The 10,662-nt window shown below is 44.4% G+C and overlaps 1 pseudogene; it reads left to right on the top strand.

The window, feature by feature from the left end:
- The first annotated feature begins 10,244 nt into the window (after window positions 1–10,244).
- On the top strand, window positions 10,245–10,362 carry LOC126100144 (5S ribosomal RNA; annotated as a pseudogene).
- Window positions 10,363–10,662: the final 300 nt, after the last annotated feature.

The raw sequence follows: 10,662 nt of genomic DNA, 5'->3' as shown, positions 1-10,662 counted from the left end.
AAGAGCCATTTGAACCATTTTTGAAAAATGCTTAAAAATCGAGCAATATAGCAATATGTCATGTAGGAATGAGATATAGAGGAAGTGCAGAGCAGCCAAAGCGAAAAGGCTGCAGAAAAGATGTAAAGAACTCGTAAAGGAGTCAACTTCACAAGGACTGTCCCAGCCAACAGAAAAGTTAAAATAACCTTCTGTGAAATTAAAAGCGAGGGTAATAGCTTTAAGATCGCAGTAGGAATTCCACTATTGGACATAGAGAAGAGAGCAGATAGGTGGAAAGGGTACATTGAAGACCTCTACTAGGAGGAGAATTTATCTGATGACCCTATTACAAGAAGAAATTGGAGTCGATTGGAAGACATAGGGACTCCAGTATTAAAGACAGAATTTAACTAAACTTTGCAAGACTTGCGATCAAATAAGGCACAAGGGATAGATAACGTTCCTTTGGAATTTCTGAAATCAGTGGGCGAAGTGACAACAAGACTATTCTAGTTCATATCTAAAATGTATGAGTCTGGAGAAATACCATCATAATGTTTTTTTATTCCAGTCTTTGATCACAGTTTATATTGTGATCAAAGACTGGACTAAAAAAACATTTGACTGTATTTGATCACTGTCGATATTTGCGACAAGATCATACTTTCGGAAAAATATCATCCGCACACTCCCACAGATAGCAAGGACAGATAATTTCGAGAAGTATCGGACAATCAGCTTCACAGTTCATGCATCCAAACTGCTGACAAGAATAATGCACAGAAGAACGCGCCAGGGTTAAGCAGTCTTGTATCGGGCGGGGGACCGATCGGAGCATAATGTCAGCGTCTGGGAGGACGACGGGGGTTGCTCGTCCATGACATAACGATAGCGATGTCGATTGCACCAGGGATGCGTCTTCCGTTGTTTTCTAGGCTCGCGGGTGGTCTGTTGCTGGAGGTTTATAGCGAGCGGTGGAACAGTCGGCACTTGTAGCTGGAGTCGTGGATAGCTGATGGGACAATATACGGATAGAGGCACCGAGTGCAGAAGAGATGAGGCATTTGGTGCTGCTCCGGTTCCGGTAAATCTACGGTGAAGCTGAGTGGCAGTTGGCGACTGTTGACACTGAGAGAGTGGCTTGAAACACAACAAGCGTGCGGTGGTTCCCGGGAAGACTGAACCTGGAGTGCGCGAACGTGACTACGACTATTGCTGTCGCCCTATGCAGGGGATTGCCCAAGGAAGCTTTCAGGCTTTGGAATGTTCAATAAACAGATCTTGATACTTGCTATGGATTCCGATGCCCTGTTTAATTGTTTTTTCATACTCTTAGGTTTGTTGCTCATTATTGCCTGACAGGCGTTTGCAAACGTACTATCTTCAGCGGGATATTGCTGATCTTGGGTCTAAAGAGACGAAACACTGAACGCCATCATTCTCTTGCTCACCGACTAGCACGATATCTGTCTGCATCTGCAGTTAATAACGTTTGCAAGTGTGAGATTGTGTTGTAAATGTGTGCATAGTGTATATCTGAAGCGCGCTGTGGGTATCAGCCTGTTATTCAACTAGTGAGATGTGGGAAACCGCCTAAAAGGCATATCCAGGCTGGCCAGCAAACGGACCCTCGTCGATAATCTGCCATGTGAATTGTATCTGGGGCTGTCGCAACTGCTGTCATGGTAGTAACCGCTTTTACACGCGCGGCTGTGCGGGCAGGTGCTATAATTACCACCCATAGAGCTTGCCTATTTGTTCTGTTTCATTCTTATTTGTTCCTGGTAAGGCCTAGGAGTAGGTGGGTGGTCATACTGTTACGGTTTGTTATAAGCTTATGACTTGATGTTGTATATAAAGTTGGATGACATGTATTTATGCTTGCAAAAATGGTTCAAATGGCTCTGAGCACTATGGGACTTAACTTCTGAGGTCATCAGTCCCCTAGAACTTAGAACTACTTAAACCTAACTAACCTAAGGACATCACAAACAACCATGCCCAAGGCAGGATTCGAACCTGCGACCGTAGCGGTCGCGCGGATCCAGATTGTAGCGCCTAGAACCGCTCGGCCACCGCGGCCGGCTTTGCGTGCAAGTAAGAAGGTTTTTAATTAGTGCAATAATTGTAGTGTAGTAGTTGTGGTGAACCTTGTTGCTTATTGCATATTTTATTTATTCTGTATAATTTAAAATTTAATTGTGATATCGAAATATGTCTCTTACGCTAGAGTTTTACTGTCAACTTTTTGTTTGATTCTCTGACTCGGTGTTCCTAATGTGGTAACCCAAACACAGTTAACCAGAACACAGTCAGGAATTGCGATATAAGATACACTGGAAAGTGATTCAGGGTCACTGTTAGCAAAAATCTGGTAATGTTATTTCTCTCATTGAACTTTTTCCGTGTTGCTGTTTTACTATTGTAATTATTGAACTAGATCCAGTAAGGTCTTCCTTATAATCATTGCGCTCTTTTAAATAATTGCTTTTGCAATATTTTACTCAATATTTTAGTGACTGAGTGGTGCTGTTAATAAGTGGTATCACCACTATATTCAATTACGCCTTCAAAACCCCCAACCATGTCCACTCCACAGCCACAGCTGCTGATAAATCTCAGCACATCAACTTTCTCCGCAGAATCAGCGAAGAAAGGAACGTAGAACGCCAACACGAAGAAGCAGAGAACGATAGGTTAACATATCCGGTAATGACCTCCATAGTACAAAAGGGATTTGTAGAGGATGAAAACTCTAGGGAAGACAGAGGTTGGAACACATCCAACAAATAACTGAAGACATCGGTTGCAAGTGCTATTCTGAGATGAAGAGGTTGGTACAAGAAAGGAACCGCGATGGGCCGTAAAAGAAATAGAGGCTATTCAGGCGTGGCTAGCTGCATGTAACGACAACATTGTTTTTAAGGTTGCAATTATGTGATATTTGCTTAGCTGATTCGTTTGTTTTGTGTCATCAGTTTTGTGGAAGTGCTACGTTTTCGTAACTGATGGTAGTTGTTGTGCAATAAGTTCGCTGAAAATATTGCGTTTTCCTCAGTACTAGCGTGTTTCGTCATTGTTGGGACGCTTTCGGCGCTCTTTTTGTGTACTGCGAGGGACGTGCCTCCAGGTGTGGTGGAGTCCGTCCAGGGCCTCCACGGCGGCCGGGCGTCGCCTTTGGCAGAGCAGTGTGCGCCATGCTGCGTGAACGACCTTTGCTGGTACGGCGGCCACGTTATTATTGGGTCGTAAGCTTCTTCCTGCGCCGCCGGCGAACGTTCCGCAGCGAGTAACGGCCGCATCAACGGCGACCCGCTGTTTCGTTCGCCGTCAGGTGTTGCCAACCTCACTTTCTGTACTGGGCTGCGCCGTGAGGGACTCTGAGCCAGCGTATCTGGCACATTATAAAAGAAGTCTGCGAGTATTGTACCGTCACCAGATAAGCAGTAACAGCGGAATGGGTCAGTTTGGGAAGCTCAGTGTCTTCGAACGTGGATTACTCATTGAATGTAAAGAATCGAGCAGGGACTCTTCAAACCTAAAGCAAAATCAGGCAGACTTGATGGGACAGGGACCGTCGATCATTGCTGAGGGTGACAGTAAAAAGAAAAAAAAAAGGCCACATGAAATTAGCGGAAGCAATCAGTTTAAAAGCGCTGCCAGCAGTCGAGCAACCACAATGAATCTGCATAGGGAGTTAAAAAAAGTATGGTGCAATAGTCGAGCGGCTGTTCATAAGAGCGACGGTACTGGACAGTGAATGGCTGGAAACGAGCGATTTGGAGTGATGAATTACGTTACCCCCTGGCAATCTGGCAGAAGGGTTTGGGTTTGGCGAATGCCTGAAGAACATTACTAGCTATTACGGTTAGGGGGGCGGTCATGTTTAGGGGTTGGTGTTACGGTATTTTTTTGGATTTAGAGTGTGGTTCCATTCCTGCACTTATGAAAAAGCCATGGGAGACGGCTATCAATACGTTTTACAGCACTGTGTAGTGCGTATAGCGGAAGAATAGCTCGGAAACGGTGGTTGTTTGTATCAGCATGAAAATTCACCCTGTCATAAAGCAGTACCTGTGAAACAATGGTTTGCTGTTGGTCATATTGTTAAGAAGGGCTGTCCCGCCCAGTGTCCCGACATGAACGCAATGGAATCCATTTGGGATGAGTTATAACTTCGACTTGACCCTAGAAGGTAGCGTTCATCCTCCTCTGGTTTCGGCCCTAGACCAAGAATAGGCTACTATTCCTCCACAGACACTCGAACGCCTCACTGAAAGTGTTCGTAGCACAGTTCAAGTTCGTCATAAAAGCAAAGAGCGGAGACACCCCCTTTTAAAGTTCAATAACTATTCCCTATACTTTTCATCAGACAGCGTATTCTCTCGTAAGTACTTTCGCATCTGAGATGAATATTCTCAAGCTTAATGCTTCTAACTAAAGGATGTACCAGTAAGGAAGCAGAATTTAATGTCTGAATTAAACGCCTTGCTGATGAGTATGAAGACGATGTATTCTGCCCATTAGCCAGGTTCGTCACCTCACGTTCAGCAGTCTCCAGTCCGTCTAGTTTCCCGCCATCGTTTTCGTACCTGCATACGATTCATTTACCTTATTGTCATCAACTACTGCTGGTTACAGTCTTTCAGCCGAGTAGTGGGGCCGGCCGCGGTGGTCGTGCGGTTTTAGGCGCTGCAGTCCGGAACCGCGTGACTGCTACGGTCGCAGGTTCGAATCCTGCCTCGGGCATGGATGTGTGTGATGTCCTTAGGTTAGTTAGGTTTAATTAGCTCTAAGTTCTAGAGGACTGATGACCTAAGATTTTAAGTCCCATAGTGCTCAGAGCCATTTGAACCGAGTAGTGGGCCAGGTCCATGGCTTTCTTTTGTCCAGCCTGAAATCATCGAGGCTGCGTCTGCTGGGACAGTTTGGACACGCCAGCCGATTTTCCATGTCTTGCACAGCACCACAATCCCATTTGTCGTCATACACGTTAGCATGACCCCACCTGATCATGTTGGTTCTCACGGAGGTCACGACCATTCCTATGAGGTTCAAGGTCCTCCATCTTTTCCAGTTTGTTGAGGAGACACCAGGCGCTACCTGTGCTGCTGGATAGTCAGATGGAGGTTCTTCAATGGTCGTGTTTAAGAACTTATTATGGTCCATACCAGGCAAGCACATGCAGCTGTGGAGAATAATAGTACTTGTGCAGTGGTCCTCAGGACGGTAGGTTTTGATCCCCATTTGCGCTTTGAGTTTCCACATAGTATTTTTTCTGGTGGCCACCTTCTGGAGGGTCTTTTCACTGTGGTCAGAGATCTATCCAACGTAATACCCGGATAGGTTGATTTATCTGTGTGTTCCAGTGTGGTATTATTCCAGGAGACATTGAGCTTCAGCTTTGCTTGCCGACATCGAAGGTGAAAAGCGCGTACTTGAGTCATCGAGGGATTCGGTTTAAGGGAGTTATTTTGATAATATTCTGTCAAGATGAGTGTTTTCTCCAGCTTTTGCCATACATCATTGAAAGTCCTTCCCTGTGTTGCGATTGCCAGGTCGTTTGTATGTGGGAAATGCTTAGTATTATTAGATGTCGGATGGTCGTTAGTGTGTAGGTTAAAAAGGAAGCAGGGCAGAACGCTTCCATGGGACAGTCCATTTCTTTGATGTCTGTATCGACTTTTCTTTCCATCAAGAACGACGTAAAATTGTCTATTTTTAAAGACAGTCTCAAAGATCTTAACAAAATTGTGATCAGTTATAGTGTTTCTGTTACGGTAGGGCTGAGGTCGATCAGTGCTAGCCCTGCAAACTTGTTGTTTTGTACCCTTCTACACGTTCTTTGAGGTACAGAATTTGCCTGTTGCATGACTTGCCAGGTCGGAAACAAGCCTTTTGAGGGATAAGTTTCAGATCGATAAAGTCTGTCATGCGACTCAAAATGAGCCTGTCTTATAATTTGTACAGGTGACACAGAAGTAGTACAGGTAGATAGTTCTTTGGCGAATCTGGTTCCTTCCCAGCCTTTAGCAGTGTCACTATCCTTGCCTTTCTTCATATCTTGGTGATCTTGTAAGTTTCGCGGCAATGATTGAAAAACCTCATGGTCCACATATTGACGCCTGCGCCAAAATGTCTGATCTGCTCCGTGCACCTATCATCCACACAGGCGATTTTCCATTTTTCATACTATTCAGGCCCTAGTTGTGTTCTTTCATTGTGAAAGGCACTGAGAACGTATGAGTTTTGATGGTAGGACCATTCAAAAGGAGTTGATGAGCCTTTGGTTGCGTTTTATCTCAGAAGACTACACTGAGAACGCGTGGGTTTCCGATTTAGGCTCCTGTTGCTTTGGGTATTTTCGTATTTTGCACTAGACTTTCCATTCAAAAGGAGTTGACGAGCCTTTGGTTGGTTGTTACCTCAGAAGGCTGTCTGGAGCATTTTTGATCACTGCTGAGGTTTTTGACAAGATTCCAGGTTATTATGTTGCTTCGTATCATATCCATCGTTTGCAAGGTGTCCATCCATCTATTTTACCCGCTTCACTTAGCATTTCCATCAGTGCTGTACCGCATATTATAGTTTCTTCATTATTAGTATCTTTCTGATATAGTTTATCATATTTAGCGTGCAGTTTCTTGTGTCTACATGAGAAGCCTGGGATGAATTGCTGTCTAGAGCGTCTAGGCATGTGTTGTATCGAAGCACTTCTCAATAGTTTTACAAATCCCTATTAATTTTTAGATGAAGGGATGAGGTCTACAATCGCTTTGTTAAACAGCTCCTAGAATGCTACCTTGGAGACTCCTTCCTAGTCCCCTAATTGACTGGTATCTGTTTCCCCGGATCCTTTTCCAAGTCAACATTCCGTCTAGTGCAGTCAAATGGCTCTGAGCACTATGGGACTTAACTGCTGAGGTCATTAGTCCCCTAGAACTTAGAACTAGTTAAACCTAACTAACCTAAGGACATCACAAACATCCATGCCCGAGGCAGGATTCGAACCTGCGACCGTAGCGGTCTTGCGGTTCCAGACTGCAGAGCCTTTAACCGCACGGCAGTCTCCACGCATCCATTCTTATAGACGTTTCTTCTCCTCATGTCTGTTTCCAGTATTTGTCGTATACCGTCAACCCTCTGTAATGAAACCTTATTTCTTATTTTAACCGTCCACATCACACCTTCCACCCTTCACCAGATCCACATGGCAAAAACCTCTAAGCATTTCTCCCATTGAACCGCACAGTCCACGTTACGGTACCATACAGGGCAGCACTCCATGCAAAACACTTCACTAATTTTTGTTATTGTTTATTACCCCCCTTTCTGAAAACGATTGTTTTACAAAGGCTACCATTGTTTTTATTTTTTGCTCTCTTGTTGCTTTGCATCAGAGTACCTAAATTGTTTATCATTCGGTTTTGTTGCGCTTGCAATAGGCGTGTTTGTAGATACTCTATGTGATCAAAAGTATCCGGACAACTGGCTGAAAATAACTTAAAGTTCGTGGCGCCCTCCATCGGTAATGTAAGAATTCAATATGGCGTTGGCCCTTGATGACAGCTTCCACTGTCGCAGGCATACGTTTAATCGGGTGCTCGAATGTTTCTTGGGGAATGGCAACCCAATCTTCACGAAGTTTTACTCTAAGGAAAGGTATCGATGTCGGTCAGTGAGGCCTCGCACGAAGTCGGCGTTACAAAACATCTAAAAGGTGCTCTATAGAGGTCAGGTCAGGACTCTGTGCAGGCCAGTCCATTACAGGGATGATGTTGTCATGTAATCACTCCGCCACAGGCCGTGCTTTATGAACAGGTACTCGATCGTGTTTAAAGATGCAATCGCCATCCCCGAATTGCTCCTCAACAGTGGGAAGCACAAGGTGCTTAAAACACCAATGTAGGCCTGTGCTGTGATAGTGCCACCAAAACATCAAGGGGTGCAAGCCCCCACTATGAAAAACAAAACCACACAATAACGCCACCGCCTCCAAATTTTACTGTTGAGTGGATGCTGCTGCAGTTTGGAATTCCTGTGTGATGGTCTGGATAGATGTCTGCCTATTACACATTACTACCCTTTTCAACTGTCGGCGGTCTCTGTCTCTCAACAGACGACGTCGGCCTGTACGCTTTTGTGCTGTACGTGTCCCTTCACGTTTCCACTTCACTATCACATCGGGAACAGTGAACCTAAGGATGTTTAGGAGTGTGGAAATCTCGCGTACAGACGTATGACACAAGTGACACCCAATCAACTGAGCACGTTCGAAGTCCGTGAGGTCCGCGAAGCGCCCTATTTTTCTCTCTCTCAATGTGTAATGACTAATGAGGCCGCTGCTGATATGGATTACCTGGCAGTAGGCGGCAGCACAATACTCGTAATATGAAAAACGTATGTTTTGGGGGGTGTCCGGATACTTTTGACCACATAGTGTATATCCGGTAATGTACATACCTGAACTATCTATTTGTTCCTCTAACCCGCCACAAATTTTCACTTTTATTCTCCTTGACTGCCCTGTAAAACTCATGGCCTTCTCCTTCCACACATTTATCTTAATTCAATTCTTTTAGCTGTTTTTCAGTTCTTTTAACATATTATAAATCACCTTTCCGTTTCTACTTAGTAATACCACGCCATCAGCAAATCGTATACGATTGTCTTTCCCCCTATTGTCACACCATTATTTTGTTGGAAGCAGTTTTAAACTAAATCATCGCAGCAGATATTAAACAGAGTAGGTGAAAGGCAACAGCCTTGTCGAGCCCCTCTCCCAATTATAAATTTTGCTGCCGTTACATCTCCTGTTATTAATTTTACTCTTTGTGTAATACACGCTGCACAACAAAATTAAAGGGTCACTTTTTTGAAACCCCCTAACTGTCTCCCATTGCGATGCAGAAGTTTGAAATTTGTCTCAAAGGTGCCTACAGAGTTTCTCTGTACTGTTGCAAAACCGTGGTACCGTGCGATGTTGCCCTCTGGGACGCTTTATACAGCAAGTTGTCGACACTTGAGAGGGGAAGACCAGAGGTCAGAAGATAACGTGAGGCATAACGTAGGTTAATAATATCACATTGGTTGCAAATTTCACCACAGTTGTGCCCAAAGCCAACGTGGACGTGCCACACGATTGGGAGGTCGCTACACATCCTCTTGCCCACATTTCGTTCCTTCGTTTGGCACCTCTTTATGGAGGTCAGAACAGTTGCGTACGATGTTGAAATAACGTGGTTTTCTTATGGATGGCAGAAGAAAACATTTCAGACTCACTGGAATTAATAATCGACATGAAAAGGCCTCTGGAGGTGGCATAAAGGGGTTTAATGAAACTACCCTTCAAAAAATGGTTTATATAATTTGCTTGATAAATATTATCCTGTTGGAATGTGCCATTTAGTAGCTAAAAGAAATTAAAAGAAAGAATGGTGAGAGTTGGGCCGCCATCAGAAACTTGGCAGACTAGGTGGTACTAAGGCACTCGGTGTTTTTAACAGCAGTCACGTCCCCCAACTTTTTGATTTATTCGTTGATGGATTGTATACATTTTACTGGTCGAAAATAGTGCGCAATTTGCGAATAGTTGTGTTTGTGTGGGGTGCTCTTCTGTCATTCTGCACTGCAGATTAGTCTGAAATGTACCCTTTACCCTGTGGCTGCTGCAAAATTCAATTTCCACCCTCACACTACTACAGAAGTCAGACAGACGCTCCTAACGTTCTAAAGAGAAATGCCTGAAAAACTTTCAGCAATAAATATCTTCTGGAGTCATCCGTTGTATGGAAATGACACAAAAATTCATAAAATTTCTTACATAACTAGTGGGATACTTGGGTACTGGATTAGTGCTAGTTAGTGTAACAAAAACATGAAACTAATGAAAATTATTTATTTTGCAAAAATTCTGAGAAATCACAATAGCACTTTTAACTAAACAAGTTATTTCTGGGCTCTTTTCGGAATGTGAAGTTGCCTCTTACGTATAGGATTCGCTAATGAAATTTCTATACAAAGTTTAAGATTGTTATTGACTTGGCAGAATGGCTGAGAGCCGCACCTACTCAACTTCAATAATTATCCACAGAATGTTGCTAGGTACAGTCGATGCTGTCACATGTGAAATGCTGTGAAGTGTACTGTTGTGGAGGAGATATGGGGCTCCCAAGAGTTGTAGGGCACAATACCATAATCTGTGATGACTGCTGTCTGCGTCACTTGCTGCTGACAAATAAGGTGACTCTTGTTCTACCTGGGGCAACGGCCTTGCCACAGTGGATATACCGGTTCCCGTGAGATCACCGAAGTTAAGCGCTGTCGGGCGTGGCTGGCACTTGGATGGGTGGCCATCCAGGTCGCCACACGCTGTTGCCATTTTTCGAGCTGCAGCACTCAGCCTCGTGATGCCAATTGAGGAGCTACTTGAATGAACAGTAGCGGCTCCGGTCAATGAAAACCATCTTAACTACCGGGAGAGTGGTTTGCTGACCACATGCCCCTCCTATCCGCATCCTCACCTGAGGATGGCACGGCCGTCGGATAGTCCCGATGGGCCACTTGTGGCCTGAAGATGGACTGCTTTGTTCTATCTGGATTGACCTTCGCCAATCAAACTCTCCCTACGCCTTGATGAAGTCAAGGATTCCTATTCGCCCCTAGTCTAACTATTGGCAT

Source organism: Schistocerca cancellata, chromosome 1, assembly GCF_023864275.1.
Source record: "Schistocerca cancellata isolate TAMUIC-IGC-003103 chromosome 1, iqSchCanc2.1, whole genome shotgun sequence".
Lineage (NCBI taxonomy): Eukaryota > Metazoa > Arthropoda > Insecta > Orthoptera > Acrididae > Schistocerca > Schistocerca cancellata.
This window is presented reverse-complemented; position numbering and strand designations above follow the sequence as displayed.